This window comes from Mixophyes fleayi, chromosome 2 (genome assembly GCF_038048845.1).
Source record: "Mixophyes fleayi isolate aMixFle1 chromosome 2, aMixFle1.hap1, whole genome shotgun sequence".
NCBI classification, from domain to species: Eukaryota; Metazoa; Chordata; class Amphibia; order Anura; family Limnodynastidae; genus Mixophyes; species Mixophyes fleayi.
In genome coordinates this window covers 280,964,579-280,984,332 of record NC_134403.1, presented here as the reverse complement: position 1 = coordinate 280,984,332, position 19,754 = coordinate 280,964,579, and the positions used below count along the sequence as shown (strand labels likewise).

Here is a 19,754-nt window from a genome sequence, read left to right as displayed (position 1 = left end):
CTTGAAATAATCTTTTTTTAATGTAACAAACAACTTTTCATTAACAGAGCAACATCATGGCCTTGTTATGAAGAATATCATTTTAATTTTCAAGTATTCTGTTTTTACAGGGCTTCCCCCAGACAGTTTCGCTCAGGCAGCTAACCGATATTCAGCTGATTTTAATGGCAAATTATAACAATAGGAGGTTCACTATGTGATAAGTGGTGATAGAAAGCCAGCCCTATCACCTATTAATAAATAGGCCTGTATAAACAGCAGTGTTGTCTTTTCACAGTTTCATGTGCCTTGGAGGCAGACTATCTTGTTCACATAAGGAGGCATGTGATAGATGTGAGTTCAAGCTGCCATGTTGTTGCATTTTGAATCCTACTGTTGTATATTTTGCAAGCATTCTAATTAAACAATAATATGTAAAAAAAAATAATACAATAAAAACATATAAAGTTTGTAAAGTATAAATTCTTGTGCTAAATGTTATGCTAACTATGTAAAATGATCATGTCATTATTCTTAATCAGTAGCCATTACTAGACTTTAGTTAGGGAACTTTCAATATGGCACATGTATCTAATTATTACTTACTTTGAATACTGAATGCTGTATTAAAGTACGTAATCTAGGTCAGTTCTCCACTAGATAGCCTAACAACCTCACAACATAATCAAGATCATATTGTGTATATAATATAATACAAAAAATATCCAAAGGAGGTTTTGTTCAGTTGGCTTTCAAATTTGGTTAAATAAAACAATATGGTCTAACTAGAACAAGACTTGTAGCATCAAGGACAACATCAAAGAGGATCTAAACAATGCAAATCAAGGGATATGCAAAACAGGTAACTTAGTTTAGTGTTTGATAATATTATGTGTGAATAGTAACATTATGTGGATTTTTTTTACTTTGGTATTTTAATTCAAATATATTTTTGGATTCCACTACAATAAGGTCATATGTACAGCTTGTAGTACACTGTTGTATGCAACACTTCCATGTTCTAATTAAAAAAAGCAAAATACCTCTATAGTATTTTAATTTTTATCTGCTTAATCCGCTGACAAATTATATAATCTAAAACTGTTTTCATTACATGTCAGCATGAAGATAATTTAAAAGATAAACATTACTGCAATGTCATAGAAGAGGCAGGCCAACCTTTCACTATCACTACTTAAAAATCTACTTATTTTAATAATATAATAAAATTGTAGTATATTGCTCTGTGTCTTTAATCATATTACAAAGAACAGATGTGTGTATCAACTACACAACTTAGGTTAATAATTGTGGGTTAGAAAACTTATACGGTGTCCTGTACACTATAATTTAATCTAACCACCTTCAGTCTGACAATCTCCGAGCTTTGCAATCCAGTGTTTTAATACACCCAAACTATATATTTTCCCTGAAAATCCTCACAGAAGCAGAAGTGGTCCTACCATTAGCAGAGATGGACCTGTCAGCATAACTTATATTTTCTTGTCAATTTCAGCAAAATAATCTCTACCTATACATATGTTATATATTTTTTCTTTTAAATGATTAAGGCTTACTTCTTGCAGTGAAATTGTTAAACACATACTACCTTGCCTGAAATATTGTGAGAATCTGGTATAAATTAGAATATAAATTTTGGCAATAAACAGTAAAAGATGCAATGGTGATAATTCTTTGAAACATAACTTTAATTTATTGCAGTGACAAAAATAAAAAGTGTTGAATGTTCGAGGCAGGTAGTTAAACAAGCAGGCTATCACGGTGGCTCATTTTGCTTATCACTGATTTATTGTAAAGATTGACCCTGTGTTTATTGGAATCATGTTTCAGTTCCAAAAGGGCTTGTTCAGATGAATGGCTTTAGTGCAGCCTTACAACACCAGCTTTTTAGCTCCTCTGGTGCAAACATTGTCTCTGCTAGTGCGTCCACCCTGCTTTACAAACACATGGACTTGCATTTGCATAAATCAATGCACAAGGCACCACCAGTGTGCAGGGTACCCACGCCACTGCTTGATTTATCCTAAGTACACACTGGAGGTTTTTTCAGCCAATGATCGGACCAATCACCCGATAATCAACCGTTCGGCCACATATCGCGTTAGTGTATATACAAAGTGCTGATTGTCGTTCCATTTGGTTGCTCATACCGTTTTATAATCTCATTACAATCACTTTCCAATCGTGTAGTGTGCAGGGGTAGGCTGGGCTAAGGGTCACGTGCCCTCCCCGGGCATCTGCATTTTTTTTCTTTTAGCCACTGGGAAACTGGACTGTTTTGTAAAAATTGGAACTATTGGGGCTGCTCTCTTTTTTGACTATTCTCCCATTAATTCTGGCTTCACAGTGAAGTCTTAAACCTAAAGCGGTCATATTTATACCACTGAATTTCCACTGCACAATAAAAATGATTTTTAAAAAATTCTTGTACCTTCTGTGCAATTAGTCCTTTTTGACCTTTTGTTGAATTACAAATGTACAGAGAATGAAGCTACACAATGCTCTAATCAAAAGCATGGGGCATATTTTATATAACATCTTCTGTTCAACGTACTGCTGCAATGTATTAGGAGGAACAACTCACACAGCCAGAAAACTGAGCTTAATATCAATAAAAGCATCATACATTGCTAGTATATTGGTTCCAATATTGTCAGCAGTGCTTTGCTGAATCACTGCAGACTTATTTGTCTTTCGAGTTGTACATACAAAAGTCAATGAAAATGTGATTTGCAAACGCCCTTCTGGTTTTTAGAACATTTCATTTCCAACTCCAGAGAGGAATTGAAAAGCAGACTTAGCATAATGTTGGTATTCTGTGAAGCACATCAGCGGCTGTAGGTTGACTTAACAAGTAGAGAAAGCAGACTGTGTTTTAAGCTTTCTTAACAGAAGGGTGTAAAGCTTATTAGTATTCTCCTATCATTTCAAAAGCATTGAAAACTTTTAGAACACACTGCTGTTTCTTACTAATCAAATTAACTTAAAAAAGGCATAATGGGGAAAATAATACATTAGATATTTGCAGGTAAACTGCAGAACCAGCTGGTATAGGAGTTAGCAGTAACAGTGGGAAGGGCAGATTATTTTGAAATCTACATGATATATAGCACTTGTCTTAACACTTGTGATAATAGTTTCCTGCTGTTTTTTTCACATTAATTGCCATTTCAAACTAGTGACATTTCACAGCCTTTAATAATGAATATATTTCATAGCTGATTATATATGCAATTGGTACTGATAATAACACAAGTAAAAAGTGTTATCACACATGATTGCTATAGAAATGAAGCGGTTTCCCTCTGTACATTTTAAAGCTTTTCGTCATTAATCCAATTTTAATTTGCAATCAGTAGCATCTTAAATGAGAATTTAGTCTGCTATTTTAATGATTTAATAATAGTTATCTTTATATAAAAGTGAACACCTGCATACAAATGGGCACTAACACAAACACTCAATCACACATACCCCTTTTATCATGATTGTATCTTTAAACACATACTGCAGAGCCTGATACAGAATTGGAAGAAAGTGCATTTGCACGCCGCAATTTTGCATATCATGTAAAATTTAACATGTGCACAACTTGCGTCAATATTTTCAGCTTGTATGTGTCTAACATTTTTAGCCCCCAATCGGGGGGCTGGGCCGGGCCGCTCTGTCTCACCGCCCCCCGAATGCTCTACTACCTGATCATTAATGGCGGCCGCATTGCATGACACGCGATGCGGCCGCCTGTGTGCCCCCCGGGCTGAAATCTGCCAGCCCGCGCCTGCCCCCAATGCTTCAAATGTTGAATCAGGCGAGTTCATATGCAAGTGCCGTACCGTAAAGGTGTGAAGAAATAAATTAACCCCACCTTCCTGAGCTGTTACATTTATATCTGAAATGTATATTTCATACGTGTATTTTTTGTGCCAACACAAAGGTGGTGCACAATCTATTATTGCCATGCATGTACTAATTTGTGCATTAGTTGCATCTGCATTTAGGATTAAGATGTGCCTCAGCGCAATTGTAAATATAGGTGCACATACTTAATGTAGCCTTTCTCAATTTATTGTCTACTGCTTAGGCAGTGTATCATTAAACACCCCCGACTCTCATACTGAGTGAGAGCAGGTTTGTGCTAGTGTGAGCCTAATGTCAGTCCAACTGAGCTATGTGAAGAATAGTGATCTCAGCATGGGGATGAGAGCGCCCATGGACTGATGGGAGCTTAGTGTTTAGTGGTGGGGCTTAAACTACTCAAAGATCATGTGCTAAGTATTTCATTCATAACACACCCACTAGGAAGAAGATTGAAATTGTCTAGCAATCATTAGGAGAAGTCTACACTATAATTTGTCTCTTCCTGCTAAAATAGTTACATTTGTTATATTAAAAAAATATGAGAATAATATTCCACTTATTAGATGTTGTCTACAGTTAACAAATGTGTGTTGGAAGAATTTTTTTAATTCTTGGAAAGTTTGATGCTACTATTTCTATCAAAAGTATACATAGATATATGTGCACTCCTGTATTTGTGGGAAAGAGGCATTCTGTTTACTGTACATGTTATTATTTTAGTTTTTACATTTTGTATATTTTTGATATATGTATATATTTTCAAAGTGTAGCCCTGGTTTCATTTGTGTTGTCATTTATTAATTTTATATAAATAAGGTGCAATATGAGTTGAGACCATGGAGCTCTATCCCAGGGTAGTATAGTGTGACTTATAAAAGGGCCTGGGGAGGGTGAGTCTGGAGTCCGAATATATGCAAATATCTTTCCTCTGCTGCTCGTAGCAGAATAAATTATTTGCTCAATGTGAATTAGTGTGTCAGTGTTCTGCACTGATTCCAAAAACTCTCCTTGTTCTGCAATTGTTATGTTATCGGTATAAGTTTTAAACATGCACAAAAGCACACGATTAAGAAAAAGCTTTAATATATTTAAAAGAAAGAATATCCTTTTTTTCACACTTGTTTTGGGGCAAGTTAGGCAATTGTTTCTCTAAGGCAGAAACAAACATGTCATGTAATGTCTGAATATAGTCTAACAGAAAGAGAGGTCACAATTTAAATTTAGGACCAAAAAGTTCTGTTTGACTTTGACTCTGCTTGATTTGTATATAACCACTGATTTTGGTACAGTGACAAAAGTTTGGCCAAATAATTTGCTAAATCTTCACATTTTTGCTTTGAAGATTGCATCCTTTTTATAGCATATTTTTGAAGCATGACTCATATTGTGTATTTTTTATGCTGTCCTAACATAGGTTATGTTAAAACACTTACTGCAGGTCGGTGATGATTTGTCCACGGCCTTAGAAAATTCTTCCTTTACATGCAGCCAGTGCTAAAATGACAATCTGGTCGGTTTATTAATGGGCTAATTTAACTGTCAAATAATTTTGTTTATGATGCTTGTAATGTTGAGTGCTGCTGAGTGTATTAAATTAACTTTTTCTCCTGAGATAGTTGTTGAGTAAAACAGTGCTTTGGTATTATGTGGGGAGAGCCAAACATTTTGATTGGAAGGCCGCCTTTATAATTCCTTGCATCAATAACTCCATAGATTTTAATGGAGTGCCATTCATTGAACTTAGAACCATTCCATTAAAATGTCATTTCTTGGTCCAAAACCCTGAAATCTCCCTCATTTGTGTCTTTAGACCATGACAGTATTATATTACCCAGGAAAATGCTAGAATTGGATTATGAAAGTGTAATTGAATCTTTATGTTGTGATAAGAAGTCCATCTATATTTTAATTAGTTTACATGTTGCTGAGCAAACCATCATATTGGATACATTGAAAATTAGCATAAAAACAAGATATTGCAAATCAGCAGAATTATTGGTAATTAAACTTTAATTACAATTTAGTTGTTAGCAGTCTAATAACATTTGTAAACTGTGACTTTGTGCCTTCACTACAAAAACAGTTTATGGATTCCAGTCATACAATGTCCTTGGCTGAAATAAATAAAAATAATATTACATAATAATCAATCCTTTCATGTGTAGGCTGTGAACTAATCCATCTTTCAAATACCGCTCTTCTCCTTTATGTCCCAGTAAATTAAATCTCACAGTCAAGGACTTTAATTTCAGGTATTTCTGTGTTTCATTTTGAGGCACCATTTTGAGTTAGTGCTAGACATTATGTTACAGATGATACAACCTGTGTCACTAACCAGCATTGCTACTTGATATAGTACAACAAAAGACAAAGGGCCACATGTAAATAAGAAAAACACTCCTGGGACCACTGTTATTAGTGAAACACTATACCCACCAGTTCATTGTATTAGTTCTACATGTTCAATAAGTATCATGGTTTGAGTGGTAGATGTATCAGTGCAGTATGGCCATTATGTCTTTACAGATATATCTTGGGGGAAAAGTTTGTTTGTCATTTTAGACACATAATTCATATTCCATGACTGTTCTTTCCTTAGTTTATGAATGGATAATCATATAGACACTGCACGGATTACTAAATAAAGTTGCAATACAAACATGATATAATACACTGTATAAACATCTCAATTAATAATGTGCATGTAAGTATATATTGCTTGTAATGACATCAATCAATAATCTCCTGCATTTGTATTGTTATATAGGAGATATGCTAGAATTAGATTAGGTGCCTACCATACACTTCTGTAATTTAATGGAGAAATGTATCCATACAAATGAATACAAACAACTCTAATAAATTAGGATGTAAAGAGTGACCCTGGGATTTTGATCCAAAATAAGGACTGTTGAGATTAGAGATGTTCACTTACCTATGTGTTTTGGCTTTGGTTGTGGATCTGGATTAACTTTGTGTTTTGGTTTTGATTTTGGCAAAACCGCCCTCATGTGTTTTGTTTTTGGTTTTGGATCCCTATTTTTTCACATAATTTGGCTCTTTTGTTGTTTCTACCTTACTACTAACCTCAATAACATTAATTTCCAGACATTTCCTGTCAATTTTTGTCAAGTGACACTGCTACGCCTCCTGTTTCTGTGTGAGCAATGGCGCTGGATCTCCTGTGCAGGGAGCCAACTATGGAATCCAAAACCTGCGAGATCCGACAACGCAACAATGACGTTTTGCCTCGATTCAGGTCTGATGACGCGCGAAAGCACCGAGCCAGCTCGCGAGCCTACTCAGATCCCCTAAGTTCGGGTGGGCTCAGTTTTTAGAAATCCGAGCCCAGCGTCTCTAGTTGAGATATGCGCTATGTATTTTTTTTTTGTTTTTTTTTTAACCATTTAGGTGAGCTATATTGTGGTTGAAACTGAACGAAAAAGCAGGTAGTATGTGGAATAATTTTTTTGCTGCTGTACACTATAAGGATATTTAGTCACTTATGAGTTCCATGACTTTGTACTGCACCATATAAATAAAAGATAACAGGTAATAATATATAAATGTATAAAAACAAAAATACACACAGACTGATGGCTTTTATAGGAATCTGAATTAACTTCTGACATCCATATAAAGGACATCCATATTAGCTTCTGACAGTCATATTAATTACAATAAAGGGTTTACTATTCTAATGAACGCTGAAGTAATAACAAGAAATTTCATAAATTATGAACAATAACATCAGAGCTAATTGTTTATATAGATATTATTTGTAAGTGTTTATACATTTATTAGTATATCTTGTGCATTGTGAAGTAATTCAATGATTAGCAAATATTAGCAGCGACAAGAAACCCCACCAATTTTGTATAGTACTTTAGAAATTAAATCATATTATGTCAAAGGCTTGTTACAGACCCTTGCTCACTGTCTACTCTATGAAGTCTTGAAGTCATGGCATGAAATGTGTTAAGGCAGTCTATTTGCTCTTGCTGCAGTATTTTTCTTTAAAACTTATTCCACATCAAAACCCAGCAGGAAACTTCTGTGTACTCTTAACATCCAACCTATCTCCTCCTTTCTTCCCCTTTATCGACAAAGGATTTTAAATGTCCTGATTAGCAGCACGTTTTTTAATTTGGCTTCCGTATTCAAAGAGTCTCTGCAGATCGGAGATTAAGACATTTTGAGATGAAACGGGGAAATGCTTTGCTCTAGAATGACTCATCTGGAAATTAATTCCACACAAGTTGACAAGCTGTAATTGTTGCTCGAAGTTTGTATCTTCTCATACACCCATTAGTAGGATGTTGACAGGAACTTTACATTAAACTCATTAGTGCTTATCATAGTGGCTCCCAAATATTAATGAGCATTTAGCATTAGTCTTTGCCTTTGTTTATGCATATGTAATGTACCACAGAAGTTTTCATTTTTTTTGTGAAAAAGAACTTTCAAATGATCCAGCACAGTAACATATATACTTTGAGAAGACGAGCACTTACATGTGTATCAAACAATGTACACAGGGCAGAATAATCTCATACCTCCCTGTATCAATCGCAAAACTGATGTGAAAGCCTTGGAGGTGTGGGGGTGCAGGAGAAAGCTGAACTTGGCCTGCTTTCTTTTTAAACGTTGGAAGGTATGTAATCTGTTTCATTTAGAAATTGTCTTTCACAAACTTATAGTGGGATATCTGTAGTGTGTAACATGTGCATGTCACTTGCCAGATTCACATTCTAAGACCGTATGTGCATAGTGTACTGTAATATAGTACTGGGAGTTCAGGACAGCATATGTACAGCTGCAGTACAGCTGTAGCATAGCTGCTGAAAATCATACAATTTCATCTTGATTTGGTCTAGGAATTTGTGCCCACTCCCTATTGACTAATACATTGATTGGCCATAGTGAGAATTACTCTGTCTCTGTTCTGTTACATTTCATAGTTATTACTGTTTTGTAGTTATTAATTAATAATCACAAAATTTACCTGCTCCACACTTCTGTGCTGCTAATTTCCTCTGCCTCTGTGTAGAGGTCTGCACTTCCTAGTTCGGGTGGTCACATGATAGTGGCTGGGAGACAGTATATTCAAATTTGCAGCGTATATAAAGCTCTTTCTGACACTCCAACAGTGTCAGAGCTGCAACAGAAGCTGAGCGTTTCTGTGCTTGTCCCTTGGATTGCTTCTCACCCTATTAACTCCTCGTGTATCAGATTTTGTGCTGCACTACTACCTTTGTACCAGTTCCCGGCATGTTATTGGACTTCCCTTCTGCATACTGATTTTGTACCTTGCTACCGCTAGTGTACCAGTCCTTGGCTTGCTGACCTGCTTCTGGATTACCCTTCCTCCATCTCCGCTGGGTTACGCTAAGTGGCTTTTCAGAGGGCCACGATGTGTTGGTTCCCAGCTGCTAAGCCCATCCGCCTTGCGGTGATACTTGGAGTAGGCTCCATGCCTCAGCTTGGCCAGTGTTAAGCCAGGCTAACTCGTGTATCCATCACCTCTGGGCTCTCTTCCTGATAATTGTTACAATGATATTAAACAGTCTAATGTATCCTTTTGATTATTCTTTTAGAGATAACTTGAATTAAACATGCCAAAACATAATTTGAAATGTGAGTAAAATGCAGACCCAGAACATTGATGTTAAGGAAAGTCATCAAATAAAACATATGAAATCAAACTTGTTGCTGAATTGTCAGAATATGAAGGCTTTGCTTTGTAAGGGTCAATTCAATCATGCTTTCTGCTTTGCTCATCTTATTGTAAGTCGATACTACAAGATGTGTAAACTTTTTGTTGCTGGTACGAAAAATCAAGTTCCCATTTTCATTGATCCTACACAGCCCTGAACATGTTACATACACTTCAGGAGAGAAACAATTTGCAATTGCACAACTTGAAAATAGAGTTTCCCTCTGTATGGTATAGCAGCTGCAATTCATCCTAGACACTTCCTATTATCCATCTACAATCTCTGTCATAGCAACAGGTAGCACAATACAGTGAGGGAAAACTAAAAAGAGGGTGCTGCAAAATGAAAATGTATGTTGTGTTTTGTAGTGTTTGCTTATAAAGTGGGTACAGCTATATTTTAAAACTCATCCAAGACTTGTTAATTGCCATTTCAGTTATGGACAAGCCATCAATTTTAAAGATGACGTAGATTAAAAAACTTGATAGGCATAATTTATAAAACTATTCTTTTTGCTAAGTTGGCATTTACTGACAGTTCTCTAGAATATGCCCTGATGTACCTCTGTCTAAAACTTCCATTAACGATGGTTCTCGGCCATATTTGGAATTTTATTGTGGAATTATTAAAAACATTAATTGATGATGCCTGAGATGAGTGAGTACTTACAATTTGCACTTCACAATTGTCACAACTGCAGCTTCAGTCCCAGAATGATCCACATGCACATGATCAGCACCATCATCACCATCAGCAAGAGCAATAATGCTACATCTACAGAGTACATGTTTCTTTTATTTTTCGTTGACATTTAAAGCTTTAAGGAAAAGGTGATAGAAAATTTTAAAGGAAGATATTATTTGGTACCCAACACAACATTGTATTATCCTTATTATTATTATTATTATTATTATTATTATTGTTATCATTCCCATGATAGAGATAGAGTCTAATGTCATCAAAGTTGAATCTCAATTGAATGAAGAATGTTGAGGTTTAGGACAGGAGATGCAGACAAATGTCATGCTTGCTGAGGGCTTTGGGTGACCACCTGTGAATCTTACTGGAGGAATACAGCAGGGTTGTAAACATACAAATATTGGTACAAGGCTGAGTGACATGCTTATTATAGTACTTTGAAAAATATCTACCTTTCTGTAAGGTATTCATGAGGGAAAACATACCTATCATTGAAGGTAAAATACACTTAGTTATGAGATTTGTAGAAGAGCACATAGAAATGGAAGTGATAGATAGTGATAGATAGTGAGTTTGGTGTGACTGCAAGAAGGTAGCAATCCTTAATGCTCAGAAAAAGTTTGATGCTCTTCCTTTGCAAAAGGGCATAAAGCTTTTCCAAACTGCAAACTGACAGCCTGCTCTACATTCATGTAAACTCTACATTATAATTCTAATGTATACATTTTCCATTACATGACAGGCAAATAGACTTTAAAGAATTCATATTTAACATCTTCTAAAAAGGATTTGGTCTGCTAACATATATAATTTGTGCATTAGAGATGATATTGTAAAAGTGAAATGACATCTTTATATTAAATAATGTGCAATAACCATGATCTCAATAAAAATTCCAATTGTAGTAGTTACAAGATATGTGAAATACTAACAATCAGAGACATTTATTAAGGTCCCTATGAGCCATAACATAACCAACGACTGTATGTCATTTTAAGCAACATGTTCATAAACATAGTTGTGTACTTAGGTTCCATAAGTAGTATACATGTCTTTAAAGACCATTTTAAAACATTACGTGGACCATTTCACGTCTGGGACTGGCCACTGCTTATCCACTTGCCTATGTTAACATTGGCCAAACAATGCTGATTTTCTAGAGTTATGACAGTATCCATGACATTAAAATATCATAAACATTAAAATTGTAGAAAGCATTATAAAAAGTGTTACTAACACAGGCAGCAGACTTTAAAACAATTCAAGGTTACTGTGAAAACAGGCACTACATTTTCGTTAATATAAAAAATCCCTTGTGACAGTTGATAAATAGGCAATGTGATTTTTCAATGGATTGTCAAACACATCAATATTTCTGTGTATTCATTATTTGACAACCATGTAAATTATACATCACATACAATATAGCAGAGTTGAAAATGGACAGAATTTGACATAATATGTGGTATATGTTATATTCAGTCACATTACTTATACTAGTAAAAATGCTAAAATGAATGATAATAATAATAATAATAATAATAATAATAATAATAATATTAATCAGCTCAGAAAATATTTCAAGCATTAAATTGACATAATATCCTCTCAAATAAAATCACCAGGACTAAATGGAACATTTTACAAACTATATTAAACTAGGAATGGCAACAAATATGTTAGAAAAATAACAGTTGTGGCTGAAATGGAAATATAGCAACAAATTAGAGAAAAGGTAAATATTATAATGTTAGAAGGGGTTGTGGAACTGTTATGTTACTACACAGAAAGCAAGAACCTATTATATAAGCTAATAAGATGAGTGATGATTAAAATGGAAGAATTAATCTATAAGTAGTAAAGCTAATCCCAATAAGTTATTTTTGGTATATAAATCGAAAAAAATAGGCAACAAAATTGTGCCATTTAAAAAAGAATTGACTAGAATAATATGCATTAGTAAAGAGGAAGCACAGCTCTGGAAAATATTCCTTTCACAACTGAAGAAGATATGGTGATGAATATTATGTTGCAGTAACTCAACCAAACCATTAAACGCTAGAGCCTAATGCTGGTTGTACACATTGCAGTATCGCAATTGCAAACCAGGACAAACATTTGACTTGAAGCTTGCTCAGGGCATGAAACCCACCACATCCATTATTTTAAATCCCAAATAATGTAAAATAATTCTGGGAACATTTTCCCAGTTGTCCTTTTATTTTATCAGGAGTTTAAGTTCTGGTAAAATAAATAGTATGAGCCAAACATTTTGAGTAGAAAAAAGGGGACTGTCCCTAGTTAAAGTGGTAAATGCAACCAGACAATGACTACTATTGGCCTGTGTGTGTGGAGTGATCTGATTCTGAATGAAGAAGACCAGGGGGCAAATTTATCAAGCTGCGACATGTTGCCTATTGCAACCAATCAGATTCTATCTGTCATTTTGTAGAATGTACTAAATAAATGAAAGCTAGAATTTGATTGATTGCTATAGGCAACATCTCCACTTTTTCAAACCCGCAGCTTGATAAATTTACCCCCACGTCTTGTTCAGTGTGGCCAAATTGTACAGTGGCCAGGGAAATATTGCAGCCAAAAACAAGCAATTATCCCAATATTGCAGCATGTGGGACCTGAAAATGACCTCAATATCTGATAACAATCCAATTGTATCATTATCTGGTAAATGCAATTTGTAAATGACGTGCATGTGGTCATATTCTGAATAAATTAACAAGCACAGTGAAATTAACAAGCACAGTGAATAAATAAATTAACAAGCACAGTGTTGACAGGATGAATGTGGCTGTTGCCACGAAGGGCATTTCTGACTGAGGACCTGCACAGCCAGGTAGTAGGATGTAGTTGGACATTTTAGGAAAGGGTACTTAAATAAACATAATTCTATTACAAGTTGTATACAAACTCTGAGTAAACTAGCAAACATGTGCAGTATTCAGACTCATTTTAATTTGCTTGACCTTGATTGGTCTTATTTTATCCTCCCAAATCTCATACAAATCAGTCTTTGGATTTAGAAAATTCATAAGAATCACAACTTTCAAATTTCAACAGACAGATTAATTCACTCAATTCTACCTGATATCAGTTGTGGGTAAAATATTTGAAAGGATATTATGAAATATACTACTGAAAAAAAATTAATAAGAGATGTGACAGAATTAGTCTGATCATACCAATCTAAACTAATTAGTGTATATGATCATGCTAATTAATCTAGTTAGTTTATATGAGGGATACATTGTAAATTGTTAATTAGAAAAACTATTTTAGTTATCTGTTTTTAGGTACAAGTGACAAGGGAATAACCATGGTGCCTGGAAGAGATTTGTTTTCCCACTGTAAGGGTAGGCAATCTGGAAGAGATTATTATAAGAAATGGTATATGTGTCTAAGTATTAACCTTTATTACTAACCTTTATTTGCAGGGCACCACAAGATTTCTGCAGTGCCGTACAAAATACAGGCCGCATCTAATACTAGTAAATATCAAAGTGTGCTACACAAATGGGGGTAGGTCTCTGAGAATTAGAAGGTGTGGTTTGCTGTTGCCCTGCCAGGAGGATATGGGCAGCCTGTGTAATGTTTTCAAATTCCTTGTTCTCTGTAAACGTTCAGTAATGAAAATATCTTTCTGGCCGTGGAACCTGCTTTAAAGGAGTACTCCCAGTTTGCTGTGTCCAGCGTAACTATCCAGTCTGTTTCCCTTCCTAAGGCCACCCAACCTTTCATTAAGTTGATCACACATGAGCAAATACATTCATTTGACCCAAGGGCTGAGATTATCATTCAATTTGGCTACACATTCATTAAGATCATTTCTGGCTCCTTTTCAGCCTGTTAGTGTGTTTGGAAGATGATGGTGTATGCAGACTGATATCTAGCATCTTCAGTATTATCCACCATGCCCAATAATTATCTTCTAGAAATTTGAAAAGGATCATCTTCAGGGATCATAGTAGTTTTGCAGACAACAGACCTTGTGATATTATGGCCTATTTCCCTATATCAGCTTAGATATTGCAGTGTGTGTAGGAACTTTACAATCACCACAAAAACCATGACATTTTCTGAGCCCTACAAACTGTGGAGGACAATATGTGCTATATAAAATGAATATGCTTGTAAAATGTAAACATGTAAAGGAAATACCTGATTTTAAGTGTTGTGGTACCTTTAACAATATTTGATTTGATCTGGATCCTCCAGTCTTAAAAGCCTGCAAAATTTCTAGAATGCGACTTGAGTAACCATCATTTGGTAGGTTGGGGATCCAAAAGGAGGACAGAGAGGCATGACTATAATGCTTACGCATACTGGATTGATGTTCTTCCTTAATAATTTAAATGTAGTTAAAGTAATCATGGGCACACTTGAAAATATACGATATGATGATTATATTTAGAAAATAATAGAGAATAATATAATGGTCCATCTGAATAAATGGCAAATTTAATATTTTATTACTTGAATAGTTGCTTACTGTTTAGTATTAACATATAAATCCATATAAACTCCATTTCCACACTCTTTGCTTTATATGCATATTTATATTACTTAGCAATTTGCATAATTCCAATGTAGATTAACCACTATTTCACCTTGCTATCTTTGTAGTAGGACAGTTATATTTGCATTTTTCACATGGAAGTCCAATGCATTGAAAATTATCTATATTTTCATATCTCGAAGCACGTAGGCTCCCACTTATTTATGTTTTCCGACTATATTTTACATTTCTTACTAAATAGACAAAAATACAGGCCCTATTTTGAAGTTTTGACTGTTGGTTTTGTCAGGAATTTTGTATTTCGTGTTTGTATAGTTAGTCTATTAAGCCTTTGACAGTTGTAGGTAAATATACTACTTACCGGTAGGTATATTTCAAAATAGTTAATTTTATGTTATCAAATTCATTGTCCAGATTTTTTATGTTTAAAGTTAGAAATAAATATTTTAACACTTCTTTTAACATTATTAACCCCTTTATCACTGGAAAACGTACACTTTTACTATGTGTAAGCTAAACCATAACTCATATTTTATGTTACCTGGTATACCATATTAATGTATTATGCTAACATGGAGCTTTATTTGGCACATGGAGATGTAGTGCAGGCCCACATTCTTAGTGGTTTGTATACAGGGCTGCTTTAAGACATTAGTTGGTCCGGGACAGAGTTCACATTAGTTGGCCCACAATTTCCTTGCATAACATGCAGGGATACCTGCAACTGCATCACAAAAGTAGAAAATGTCAAGGTTGTGAGGAAAGTTGTGAGCAAAAACATTTCTATTTATGTGCGTATTATAATAACTACTACTACTAATACTAATACTATTAGAATATATTGTTATGGATTATATTATATTGGTAGCAAGTCTCATATATTGTAAAATTAACCTGGTACTGTCACCTATTCTTTAAAGTGATATCTTAACAGACAATATATAAACTTAGCGCTGGTCAGGGGGGGCTGGCCCGGGGGGCAGGGGGGCAGCTCAGTCAGACCGCTATTAGGGCCGGGGGGTAGGCCGGCCGGCCGCCCCCCGGATGCAATATACCATATTTTCAACAGCGGCCGCATCTGATGACATGAGTTGCGGCCGCGTCAGCGCACAGGCGGCCGCATCACATGACACGGGATGCGGCTGCATCATCAATGACGCGGCCGCATTCCGTTTCATGTGATGTGGCCGCCTGTGTGCCCCCCGGGCTTCCCCCTCCCAGCCTGCACTTGGCGCTGGGCTGCTCTCAACCCTCTGCCACTAAAAAGACTCCCTCAATGACGCACCCCTACCGCTGGTATGCACAACATTTAAGAGGCATCACTCATTTGGACATATCTTTTAGCTGTCACTGAATTCTGGCAAAAAAATCTGACATTGCCAATAAATCCCGGCGGTAGGACAGTCCTGATAGGACAGTTGGGAGGTATGTTAGTAGAGATGAGAAAAGTGTCTATCCTAGAAATTTGCATTTGAAAAAATTTGAAGTCTATAGAGCTAGCGAGTGATTAGGTTGGAGCTGGTCTAGGAATATTTAAGGTCAAATTCCAATGAGAAAATGTATAAAAAATTTTGGCCAAATGTAATACAAGGAAAATATTATTTTTAATGAGTTTTGAAATGTTTACTCATCTATAGTTAATGTCTATATACTGTATACTGCATAAAAACAACAAGCACAGCAAGCCATTAACTAATTTCAAAATGTGCAGGCATTCAAATACAATTGTGTTTGTACAAATGCAAATTGTTGCCATGTATACAAAAGAAGCATGACAGATTTTGAAACTGTCATCGTAAAATCACTCTGTGCAATCTTCTGCGGGTATGATGATCTGATTGGTATTGTGCTTGGTAGATAGAGTAAAAATATCAATTCAAAGTGAAAGAACTTTAGCATTGTCTTTGCTATATGATTAGTTTTGGTTTTGAATGTTTTTATTACACTGATCAAAATACATCAACAACTGTTCCTTCCCTATAAAGACTGCTTAAAACTATTAAAATCATGCCCCACTAAGCATGAATTCTCCCTAAATGTGCCTTTCCACCCTTTATATATCAATTAAATAATCACATACTGAAAAACATAGTTTCCTTTTTGTATTTTGGTGCATAATTAGGCACCAATAACACTCAGCATTAATTAACACCATATTTACATATATGATTTTGGATGTTGTTAATTTGAGTGGCCAGTTTGACAGAGTGATTGATAATGGCGGTTTTCACTTTGGTCCAATTGTTCCACTCGTTCCGGCATTTATTATAGCAGTCGCATGATGTTCTGCTTACCATATTTACTTGGTAACTTTTGGTTAGTATAGCACAGCTAAACTGTAAGTGGGATTATAAAATGTGCTTTATAATTTGAGATTATCCTTCTAAAATATGCAGGTTGGATGCACGTTATTCTGCTGATTGGATGAACTTTATTTTTGGTTTAACAATGTAAGCACATTCAATAAGAGCATTTTAGTATTTTAATAAAATATGAAGCTATAAATGCACACCTGTTTGTGGAAAAGGATGTACTTAGTGTGCAGTTTCCTAGGATTAATTAAGGCTAACAAGGGATACAGCCGGCAACATATTATATTCATCACCTGCAGAAAAATCAAAGATTAGTATCATCTATTAATTCAAAATGTGTTTCCCCCATTTAGATACTGATATGTGTTAAACTATAAAATGCTGGGAACCCAATATTCATCACTTGTAGCAACTAGGACTTTACTGTACACTGTGAACATGAGAGTTGCAGTGGCTTTGGGATTAGTGATCCTGATTTTTGATAAGACATACTTTTTAGTACAATACAAAACATAAGGTACAAGATATGACATCCTATACTATACATCAAGTACTGCACTAAACATGCATCACTTTGACGACACAACAGTTTCAAATAAGCAACGAATGTGAGTGGAGATAGGTGAAGGGGGAGGGTGGCATCACAGGCCCAAAGCTTTATTGAAGGACAGACACATATAAGGCCAAGGCATTTCAACGAGTCTTCAAACATTGATGGGGCAATGAGATGGAGGGGGTAAGGGAGGGGGGGGGGTCACAGGCCCAAAGCTTTATTGAAAAAACAGATTCCTCTTCCTCAGGACTGCCAGTGGTGTTATAGTTTCTTAGCAAGCTGTGGATCAGCCTGCGACAGTCCTGGTCAGACATCTTCTCACTTTTCAAAATGATTCCTGGCAAGCCTGATAGCATGCTTAAAACAGTTCTTAAAGTGCAAGGGCTCCTGGATTGCCCCGAGAGTGTGGTTCCCAGGAAATAATCCATAAAATACCGAATGATATGAAAGGCAAGTCCTGGGCACACTGTCCTTATGTTCTTGTTCCAAGGCATCCAACAGTGCCTGTGCAGTGGGACAGTCCCAAAAGATATTTTGAGATGTTTCCCTTCTGGTAATACAGAAGGGGCAATGAACATATCTGCACAGGTTCTGGGAGTGCATGAATGTCCTGAGAGGCAACTCCCCCGTGGATAGCTATCTATGCAGTGTCTTTATGTCTATTAGTCAACCTCTTAGAGGCCACATTCTCCAACACATGTTTAGCAGTTGCTGCAGGGAGACGTGGAACCGACTCCATAGCATCTTTTGCTCTGATGAGCTCCTGGATAATTTTTGGATTCCACAAGTCTGATATAAGTCCCTCCAGATGGTGCTCGCTCACAAATTGTCCAACATCCATGTAAAACCATGGTGTAGTCCAGTTGTAAGTAAAGGAGCTGTCTCAGAGACTGGAGAAAAAAGCAATATATGTACGTTCTAGCAGAGCAAGTTCTCTTTTCGATCAGAGTCCTGCAGATACAGTTACAAACGAAGAAGGCTCGTAGCATGGGGGAGATATCTGGTGTCCCTTTCCTGCCTTTGCAGTGCTCCTTGTACATAACGACTGCTTCACTTGTCCATTTTGGAGCCCCGGGTGAAGTGGAAGACTGTCCTTGTGATGGTCTTGCAGACCACAGCAAGATGTGGCCAATCTTGGGATTAGTAATCCTGATGCCTGCTACAACGTCATTGTGCTATAAACTAAGTCCTTAGTTGACTGCAATCTTATGCTAAAATTGGTTACAGAAAATATAAACAAGATTTAAAAATATAACCAGGTAGTGTTGGTTAAACAATAAATAGAAATATTCAGCACAAATGAATCCTTAAATAGTGCTGAAATCTGAACTGCTCAGTAAACAAAATAGAAGGAAGCCACAAGCATTCTGACATTTTAAATATTTTAAATAGATGCCTGCCACAACAGCAATATGGTCCTGTGTGCTGTTACATAGTCACTTCAAACTCAGACTTTTATATTTGATAAATAAGCACTATATTACAGGCTTTATAAATAACATGTAATTCATCTACTCTATTCCCTCTCTTCTAAGCTACACATGTCAGCTTGCATCTATATATTCAAGCCATTCTTTTGTTGAACAATAATTTTCTTATGACATGAATTGAAAACATAAGTGACAATTCATTTTTCAAGTGCACCAGTAAATGGGTATATTCATTGCAGCCCCTGCTTAGCTACTGCTAGTTGCTTAATGCAATTGTTGTATATGTGTCTTTTTACATGTCTGGTTGGTTAATGATTTAATGGGTGTTATTTTCACAATGCCAGGAATGACATGGTTATGACTCTTTTCATGGCTGCACAAAGGATTTCTTCCTTCTCCACACAACCATGCAAGCTATTAATTAGTGTAAGCTTTGGAAAGGTGCTGTGTAATTGGTTTTAATTATGCCTATGTTTATTGTGCTTTAGGATGAAAGAGGAACTATGATTAATTTTGCAGAGTTTTGCTTTATCAATGAGAGTGAATAATCTCTGTAATTTTCTAAAAAAAACAGTCTTTCCCTGCAAATGTTTCGTGCAAAAAACCCCCACAGATTATAACAATAAAAGCAGTTCTGTAAATGATTATGTC

At 35.8% G+C, this 19,754-nt stretch overlaps 1 protein-coding gene across 2 annotated transcripts in view; it reads left to right on the top strand.

Moving 5' to 3' along the window:
* TAFA3 (TAFA chemokine like family member 3) overlaps positions 1–19,754 on the top strand; it is a 321,120-nt gene that overhangs the window by 155,352 nt on the left and 146,014 nt on the right. The window lies entirely within an intron of this gene.